Source organism: Rosa chinensis, chromosome 4, assembly GCF_002994745.2.
Source record: "Rosa chinensis cultivar Old Blush chromosome 4, RchiOBHm-V2, whole genome shotgun sequence".
In the NCBI taxonomy this organism is placed as follows: domain Eukaryota; kingdom Viridiplantae; phylum Streptophyta; class Magnoliopsida; order Rosales; family Rosaceae; genus Rosa; species Rosa chinensis.
In genome coordinates, this window is record NC_037091.1 from 64701063 (window position 1) to 64711595 (window position 10533).

Here is a 10533-nt window from a genome sequence, read left to right on the forward strand (position 1 = left end):
TGGGTTGTGGTAAAATGTGTAGTCATTGTAGTAATCATTTCATTAATGATAAAAACATAAAGATTTACCACTCTGATAACAAATTTGTTGTCAGACTTGCTAAATTGTCCACAAACTAGTACATTAGTTTAGGTGGAATGATTACAACAAATAAAACAAAAATGACCCTTTTTACATCAATTGCCGTGGATTGTGGTAAAATGCATACTCATTCATTTCATTAATGATAAAAACATAAAGATTTACCACTCTAACAACAAATTTGTTGTCAACTTGTTAAATTGTCCATAAACTAGTAAATAAGTTGTAGGTGGAGTAATTACTACAATTAGAACAAAAATTATTATTTTTACATTAATTGTTGTAGTTTGTGGTAAATTACGTCGATTAAAAGTAATTACAACTTCGACGATGGAAATTACGCAATATATTACTTAAATTACGTAAGGGAGAACTTCATTACACCAATGAGAACATACGTGCTTTTACTCAAAATACAATGATTTACCTATATGATAACACATTGTGGTAATATTTGTAAGGGCTAAATACTGGTTACTACCCTGTAGTTTGGGTCTAAAATCAATTCAGTTCCTGGACTTCTATTTTCATAAAAAAACACTCATGTACTTTCAATTTTAATCTAATAGGTCCAATTCGTGAATTTTTTGTTGTGGGTTACAGTTATAGTTGAGTTATTTGTTTAAAAATTTTTTATTTGATAGATTTCTAATAGTGAGACCCACTCCTAAACTGACTATGCATATCACCTCAACACCACATCATAAAACATACAGCTCATAATATGAGTCACGTCAGCAAGTTAACGGACTCAATTAATGGAAAACTAACAGATTGGACCTATTAGATCAAAATTGAAAGTGTAGGGGTGTTTTTGATGAAATTAGAAGTTTAATGACTAAATTGATTTTGTACCGAAACTACAGGGTAGTAATCAGTATTTAGCCCTATTTGTAAATTATTCAAAGAAACAGTAATAACAAGTTGTATGTGAAGTAGTTACTACATCTAAAATAAAGATTATCTATTTTTACATTAATTGTTGTGCTTGTCGTAAAATGCATGTAAAAAAAATTATATTTGGTTACGAAAAATATTAATGCTATAATTAATTAGTAATAAAGAATATTTGATTAATACTAAGTCCGTGAGCCTAGATTAGAAGTTTTTTATTTTTAATAAGGAAAAAACGTAATTGCCAATATAGTGTAATTGTTAATTGATAATCAAACATTAATTGGCTAATGATAAATTAATTAGTAATAAATACTATTTAACTAATAGTAATTGGTTAAGGACTAAACAAGTTACCAAATTTTAAATATTTTGGATCATTGGATATATTATTAAGGGCAATGATATAGGGCCTCAATGAGGCCTAGGATTTGTGGCCTCAATCCTAGGTGTCAAGCCATGTCACATATACACCTCATTAATTTATCAAATCATGCCATGTCATTCTTGAATAAAAAGACTATCTTATCCTTTCAAAATCTAATGACTCTAAATTATTTTAGTTTTCTTCTAGAAAAGATATATATATATTTTTTTTATTATATATATATAATTGGTCTAAAAAAATTTATATTTATATATTTTCTGAATATATATATATATATATATTTATCCATAATTCGTCAATATATATATATGTTGTTGAATATATGACGGCTCTAAATTATTTTTTTTAAAAGAAAAAAATTATTTTGATTTTCCTCTAAAAAAAATATTGTTTGGTTTTTTTTCCTTTCTTTCTTTTTCATTATTTTGGATTTTTTTTTCATTATACATATTCAAAAAAAATTATATATATATATATAATTCGTTCAAAAAAAAAAGTTATATATTTATAATTCGTCCAAAAAATTTATATATTTTCGATGGAGAATTAATGTGGTGTGTATATATATATAATATATATATATATATACATATTAATATAGTAATTATAATCCATGAAATCTGGTAAATTGAAGTAATATTCAAATCTTTTAATAAATGAATTTAATAAAATTAATGGAAGATTAGTTACCTTACATTAAGAAGTTAATTTGAAAAGTCAAAAATTAAATTGGATTCACAAAAATGGAAAGAAAATGTATTTAGATCGTAATTTTAACTCATAAAATCTGGTGATTGAATAGGTAAGAAAGTATCATTAATATATTGAATTTGAAAAATATTCCGTGTTAATAGCATCCATAATTATCATCTATAATCTAAATGGAAGGAAGAAAATAATAATAAACTCAAATCTAACATTTAAACTCTAGCTTCGAAAAGAGGAAAAAAAAAGAACAAAAGAAAAAGTAGAGAGCCTACAAACTAAAGCTTGGTCAACGACATCCATAGGAAGGTATGTAATCGTTTTTGTTTTCTCTTACACGTACTGGTGATAATCTTTTTGTTCATGATGTACTCTTACTAGAACTAATGGGTGGAAATGATACCTCAAAAGTACCCTGCTACGTCAAGGAAGATGATGACGTGATTATATCAAACGAAGTTGAATCAGATGATGGAGATATTCCAAAAAGAGGAATGAGATTTAATTCTTATGATGGTTTGTATGATTATTGTGAAGATTATGCTAAGAAGTCAGGTTGGGCAATTAGAAAAAGATCCAACCCCAAAAAAGAGGGAGCAATTAAGTACGTCCAGCTTGTATGTTCAAGAGCATTGAGAGGTAAATCCCCTAAAGAAAGTGAGCCGATATCTTCACAGATAACTGGGTGTTTTGCGCGTATCCGAGCAGTGCTTAAGTCAGATGGGGAGTACAATTTGACCACAGTATGTCTAGAGCATAATCATCCATTGTGTCCAACAACAGCCAGACGTATAAGGCAATATAGAGAACTAGATCAACATTCAAAAGATAGGTTTTGGTTATTGAAAGAAGCAATTAATGAATATTAGAAGATATGAAAATTAAATGACTTGAGTTTAGAAGATGGAAAATTATGCACTACGTTAGGCCTATTTTATTGGAGTAGTTTTCCTTACTAGGAAATTTAAAAAGAAATAAATAATGTTCTCGTTTGGAAACCTAGATATCTAAATTGATTGGGAAGTTGAAACCTGAAATAAAACCCTAAACCCTAAACCCTAAACCCTAAAATAAAACCCTAAACCCAACAAAAATAAAACCCTAACCCCTAAACTCTGTGCTTGGAACGCTGAGACCTCTCGCCGTTCAGGTCGTACCTTAGTACTTATTTGTTATTGTACTTGACTAGCTCATTATTGGCTACTTAGTACATATTTGTTACTGTAAGACAATGTGGATGATGACTTATATTTTAGTGTAATTATGCCATTAGGAAAAGATTCGCAGTAAACTTCACTGGCTCATTATTAGCTACTTAGTACTTATTGTTCGTGTAAGACATGCTAGCTAACTTTAAATTTAAGTGTGGATGATGACTTCTATTTTAGTGTAATTATGTCATTAGGCAAAGATCCACAGTAAACTTTACTAGCTCATCATTGGCTACTTAATACTTACTTGTTCGTGCAAGACATGTTAGCTCTTTCAGTTTCAGTAGATGATGGCTATTTAAGTGTGAATATGCCATTAGGTAAAGGTCTCCAATGAACTCTACTAGCTCATCATTAGCTACTTAATACTTACTTGTGTCGTGCAAGACATGTTAGCTCTTTCAGTTTCAGTATATGATGGCTTCTATTTAAGTGTGAATATGCCATTAGGTAAAGGTCTCCAGTGAACTCTACTAGCTCATCATTGGCTACTTAGTACTTGTTTGTTATTGTAAGACATGTTAGCTGACTTTAAATTTCAGTGTGGATGATGATTTCTATTTCAGTGTAAATATGCCATTAGGGAAAAGTCCCCAGTAAACTTTACTGGCTCATTATTAGCTGCTTATTACTTATTTATTTGTGTAAGACATGTTAGCTGACCTTAATGTTAATGTGGACGATGACTTCTATTTTACACCCTCCTTACTTGCACTTTTTCTTTCATTATTGCTGTGTTATACACCTATTGTTCATTGAATTTCTACATAGTATTAATAACATTATGATTGTTTTTTCATGTAAAAATAAACGAACAGTTGTATTAATGAAGTCTCACTTGACCTTTAAGGAACACTTCCTAACGTTGCGTTTGGATGAGACAATATTAAATTATCAAGAAATTTTGAAATGATGGAATCTAGAATTTCATCAATTCAATCTATTAACGATATTTTCTTACCTCTTCAATTACCATATTTCATAGGTTTTATTTACGATTTCAATACATTTTATTTCCATTTTTGTGGATCCAATTTAATTTTTGACTTTTCTAATTAACTTGTTAGTGTAAGACTGTAAGGTAACTAATTTTCCATTAATTTTATTAAATTCATTTATTAAAAGAGTTGAATATTACTTCAATTTACCTGATTTGATGGGTTATAATTAAGATATTAATATATTTTCTTTCCATTCTTGTGGAATCAATTTTAAATTTGACTTTTTTTTTAATCAATTTTTTTTTTAAATTTTGTGGGTTAGAATTATGACATTAATATATATATATATATATATATATATTTATACCATATTAATTCTACATCGAATATATATATAAATTTTTCTGTATGAATTATATATATACACACACATATATATATATATACAGATCCTATCCAGAGCGGAGCTCCGCTTTGAAATTAACGTGTGAAGTTCAAGTTTTGGGTCACTTTTCGGTCGCATATCCACATCTCGACCGTTCAGTTTTTAGGTACTAGTGTATAGATCATCTCTGAAAATTTTCAGCCAAAATGATGATCGTTAAGGCACTGATAACTTCCTTAAAGCTAGTACGGTTCAGGTTGACAGATTCAGTCCGTCCATTGGTTTAAGCGAGTTAGATACCTTAACAATCATCAATTTGGCTGAAAATTTGCAGAGATGATCTAGACACTAATACCTAAAAACTGAACGGTCGAGATGTGGATATGCGACCGAAAAGTGACCCAAAACTCGAACTTCACACGTTAATTTTCAAAGCGGAGCTCCGCTCTGGATAAGATCTGTGTATATATATTGTAAGGAATTATATATATATATATATATATTTATACACACAGACACATATTTGTATATAATTTATATATATATATATATTGTAATGAATTATATATATATATATATATATTTATACACACAAACACATATTTGTATATAATTTGTTTTGACGAATTATAAATAAATAAATAAATATATATATATATATATATATTCAAAAACATAATTATATATATAACGAAAAAAAAAGAAAAAGAAAAAAAATAATATATTTTATTTTTACATGAAAACCAAAATAATTTAGAACCATTAGATTTTAGAAGGATAAGATAGTCTTTATACTTAAGAATTACATGGCATGATTTAAAAAATAGGTGATGTGTGCAGGTGACATGTCATGACACCTAGGATTGAGGCCATAAATCTTAGGCCTCATTGAGGCCACAAATCATTTTCCTATTATTAACTCAAAATATTTAACAAAATAGGTATATGACAAACATCTGAATTACGTGAGAAAATTCCATACATGTAGAGAGTTCGAAAACTAAAAACAGGTTTCCCGTCATTACAAAACGTTTTGAAAGGCCTAAAGCCCAGAGCTTTAGAAACAGATATTTCAGGGATGATCAATCCCAAGTTCCCAACTTGGAAGAAAAAGCCCATAACCGTTCAAGCATGAAATTTGTGCAGCAAATAATGACAATTAGGTATTGCCATTGGACATTGGTTGCAGAGAGGGACAGTACGTGTATGAATTAACTATGTATTAAGGACCACTGGGCTTTTCCATATTCCATTTCATTCCAGTCAACTGAAACTCTGACAAGCATTCACAAGTGAAACCCAACAGTCTGGACTTCTACTGCACAGAATTGTAAAGTTGGTTAATATACATATATATCTGCACGCTAGCTCTGAAGCTATACACAGGGTTGAAACTCTCGGAGTTCTTCGATTAGCTAATTGATGCACCATAATATGAATAACTATATATGATTGACTGAGGTGTGCGATTATATTGGGGGTGTTATAACTATATATATTCTTATAGTTTCCGGCTAGTTCCGGAGATTCAATGCTTCAGAGTATAATAAAATTTCGATATATATCATAGTTATTAATAGATTAAAAATAATCGATCAGTGAGGGACTGGTTTGTGAAGTTTTGGATTTCTTGCTACTTGCTAGGCGACAAATGCTTGTTAATCAGCCTCGCTATACACAGTTGATATCCAAGCAGCCACAGGACACTCAACACGTACTAGCTGCAGTACGTGGTCCTTGCAAACAGATTTAGTGTGTGTGATTGATTCAGATTGTGGATCTGGATAGATGTGTTATATATACTTATATAGATTGATTATAATATGCTGATTGCTGAAACATGTACATCTAGCTAGCTATACATTATGAAAGGAAGACAAGTTAAGCTAGCTAGCATTTGTGATCTGTTGCTGTTGTTGTTGTTGTTGCCTGCTGGTTCTAATTATTTTGAAGCCAATAGTGACACAACCTATCAAACAGCTCCTTCGATTGTGATGTGTGTTTAAAGATGAAATTCTAGATTCACGTCGCATACAACCTACCAAAAAGTCCTCACTGTTCGGACGATGAAACAACACTGTTCGAACATCTCCTGCATTTCAACCACACTTTACTTTGGAAACGTCTGTCCTAAAACGGGCCTATTTGTCCATATAAAATCTAGCGAAAATTCTACTATGGACCATAGTCAAATTGAGAGTGCAGGTTGACCTTGGTCCACAAAAGACTCTTTGAAAAAATCTAGTTAATCAAGATCTTGGTCGACCCCCAGACCCTTTAATTTCTTTATTAGATTCACAATTAGCTTTGATTATATTCGTTAGTGATACAACTGGATCATGCATGACAGACTACAGAGCAAAAAGGGACTTAAAATGAAAAGAACCTTTTGTGCTGTTTTCGATCTCAAAGTCGTTGATTAACAGATCGCTTTATGTGAAGCATACCACCACGTACTCAACATATGGTTCTGTTTCTTTTTGGGGCAGGTAAAATAATAATCGATCTCCTGGAATTATTGAACGCATTACCATGATACCATCTATCGTATAGCTAAGTACAGAGTTGTTAAAAGAATTCAGTCCTTTTCCTCGACAAATATTTCTCCCATGGATCGAGGTCGTTGGATATGCACCTACATCGATCTCACAAGTACTATGGATTGTTCGGAGTACGTGAATCGACTTAGCTATAATATTAATTTTTTTATATTCATATTCACGATGACACTAAAATTTAATACTCACGAATTTAACACCGTACTTAATATTCAGTTCTTGATATGTAATACAAGAGTTCAATTTTAAATTTTACCTTTACGATATTCGTGTTAATGATTGCAGCTAGGACGTCAAAACAGCCGGCCACATTCTCAGTATATCTTGCATATTAGGGTTTAGAGTCTGTGAAATCACGTGTGTGTGTATATATATATATCTAGCAATAGTCAATTTCGCACACCATCATGACCCAATTTATACCTCGTGAAAGTCGAGTAAACATGCGATATATACAAAGGGGTACGGTCATGTGCCTTTTATATATACATGCCAAGTCAGTCATATAGAGATAGAAGAATTTGACCCCAAAAAAAGAGAGCTAGAAGAACTGAAGCAGCAAGAGCAGAAGTCTGTGAGGTATAATTGTTTGTTCTTGTTCCCAAAGAAACACTTGTCATGCATCAATGAGGGAACTTCATGGGCTCAAAGGCGATGATCCGTGATTGTGGCCATATAGAATATGGCTTTTTCTGTAGGCCATGAAAGTTTGAGGTTCAAGAAATTAAGAAGGGGGTAAACAGAAACAAAGAGATGGGGACAAAAGCACTTTGTCTTTCTAAATTTAAGAGAATCCTTCGAGATCTTCATGCCCGACTTGATATGTGAAAAATTGTTGATCACAGTTCATGATTATGGTATAAAATTAATGATTAATTTGAGTAATTTCCCACAACTGAAATATATATATTTATATATTCACATGGAAAGACCAAAACTCTAATATCAGATACAATTTTGTGATATTATTATCTAAATTTCCACAGCAAGATAGGTAGCTCCAGATCTTAGAAAGATCCGTGACCCTTCTTTTGCTTACAGTTAAGTTAATCTCAATCAGCTGATTGTGATCTAAATATTGTAGGACCAATTTGAACAGTTGCACACTATTTCACTAACATGCATATATGAAATTGGATGGTGATATATGTGTACATGCACTACTACTGATATTGATGTAGTAGTTTTAATTTACAGGTGCTCGATCATGATCATACATAGGTCTAATTAATTAACTTTATCAATATTCTCATAGATCCAAACAGGGATTAAATCAGACCCAACGTGACATTTGCATGTATCCATTTTCTTGATCAATCACACATCATGTACATTCTTTGTAGAACATCTGGATATAATTAACAAGATTAAGGAGTAGACTACTCAACAACTAAACTATGCATGAATGCACATCTGGATATAATTAACAACATTAAGGAGTAGACTACTCAACAACTAATTAAACTATGCATGAATGCATGGTTTATATACTACTGGTTTAATTAATTAACCTACACATTACTCAGTTATTGATCATTGATTTGGAGTTGGTAAGCTTCCAACCGGCCAGCCAGAAAACAATTTAAGTGATCGAAAACTCGATAGTGTACGTTTTTTCATCTCATAATCATTTAATTAGAGGAATATTTGAGCAGGTATTCATAATTAAGACTCGTATATATAGTTGTTGTTTATAGCTTTTGTAATCTCTCCTTAATTTGAACCAACAGAGCTTGTGTATATGAAAGAAAAGGACAGTGAACACGACAATAATATATTATACTGGGTCTGGTGTATAGCTGGGAAGCTTCAGATTCCTGCAAATAATAATACAGAAATCGCATGCAACTCTTATTGAGGGGCATAGCAATATGAATGCATGGAAGGTAGATGCCTTGGTGAGTGACGAAAGCATTTTCTCCTAAAATTAATAATGCATGCTAATGGAGATGGACTGGTTCACGAGAGGACTCAAACAAAGTTGATCACGAGCACGAAATGAAAATGGAGCACAAAAAGACGGCTAAGCTAGCTAAGAAGGTCGATCGTACGTACAATCCTGTCCTTCCAAGTGTCTCTATGTATCTATATATATTATAAATTCAATAACCACAAACTCATGCATGGCTGTCACTAAATTAGTTCTTTAATTCCATGCAAAACCAGCCAAATTAGGGCAACGAAGAAATGTATATATTGTAGAATTTCTGATTACGGATAAAGCTATAGTATGTTAACATTTCTCATACATCAATTATTTTTACCTCTCTAAGGACTTATGTTATTACTTTGAGGACTAATATTACTATTTTCAGGACTCATATGGTAAACTCATATTACCACTTTGAGGACTAATATTACTATTTTAAGAACTTATGTAGTAATTGAAAATTTACCACTTTAAAAACTCATGTTACTACTTTGAGGACTAATATTACTATTTTGAGGACTCATTTTACCACTTTTAAGGCAATTGTATGCATGTCATACGTTAACACATTGTAGTCTTGTAGAATTTCTGATTACGTGAGAAATGCATATTGTATTTTATACCCTAAACTAAATAATTGATAGGCTGCTATCTAGCTAGGTAGATCAGGATTCGTTTGACGTTTAGGGCATGCGTACATATATTCAGAGGCCTTCAGACAACAAATTCAAATATAATGTGGTACGGGATTAAAGCAAATATATATATATATATATATATATATATATTGTGAAAGACAGCAAATTATATATTTTTTGCGACGGTTTTTTTTTTTTTGTAACGGTTTTCTCAGAACAAGCCATGCTACAAAGTACAAACTAAGAGTTGGCATACGTACCCAGAGCGAGATCCCAATTCTTATTTCCAATTTATAAACACCAATCTTGTTTCTTTTCCATTGTTTATCCAACTTTCGTTTTTTAAATATCTTCTACTTTTACAAACAAAATGATAATGAAAATTTGTACGTAGATAATGCGATTGGTGTACCCCCATGCCACCATCTGGCTCATTTTGTACTTTGATGTGCAAGGTCATATTATTCGAAGAAGTTTTATTTTTAACGATTATAATCGTTTTTGATTCACCAATAGTATCAATTTTTTTTCTCGAAAAAGTGGATATCAAATGTAAGTAGCAAACTAGCAATCAAGCATATATGCATAATGTATGAGAGAGATGATCGACTAATGAAGGTTGGATTGGGAAAGTGACGGCAGGGAAAAGGTTAAGGGATGAGAGGCTTAATTGGGATGGAGTTGTGGGTGATGAAGTTGAGGTTCTCAGCTGGATCTGGTATTTCTGTAAATCTAGAGCCACAGATGCGGACGTTCATGTGGCCTCATGTTTCCCTCAAGTTAAAGCTAGCTGTAGTACGTA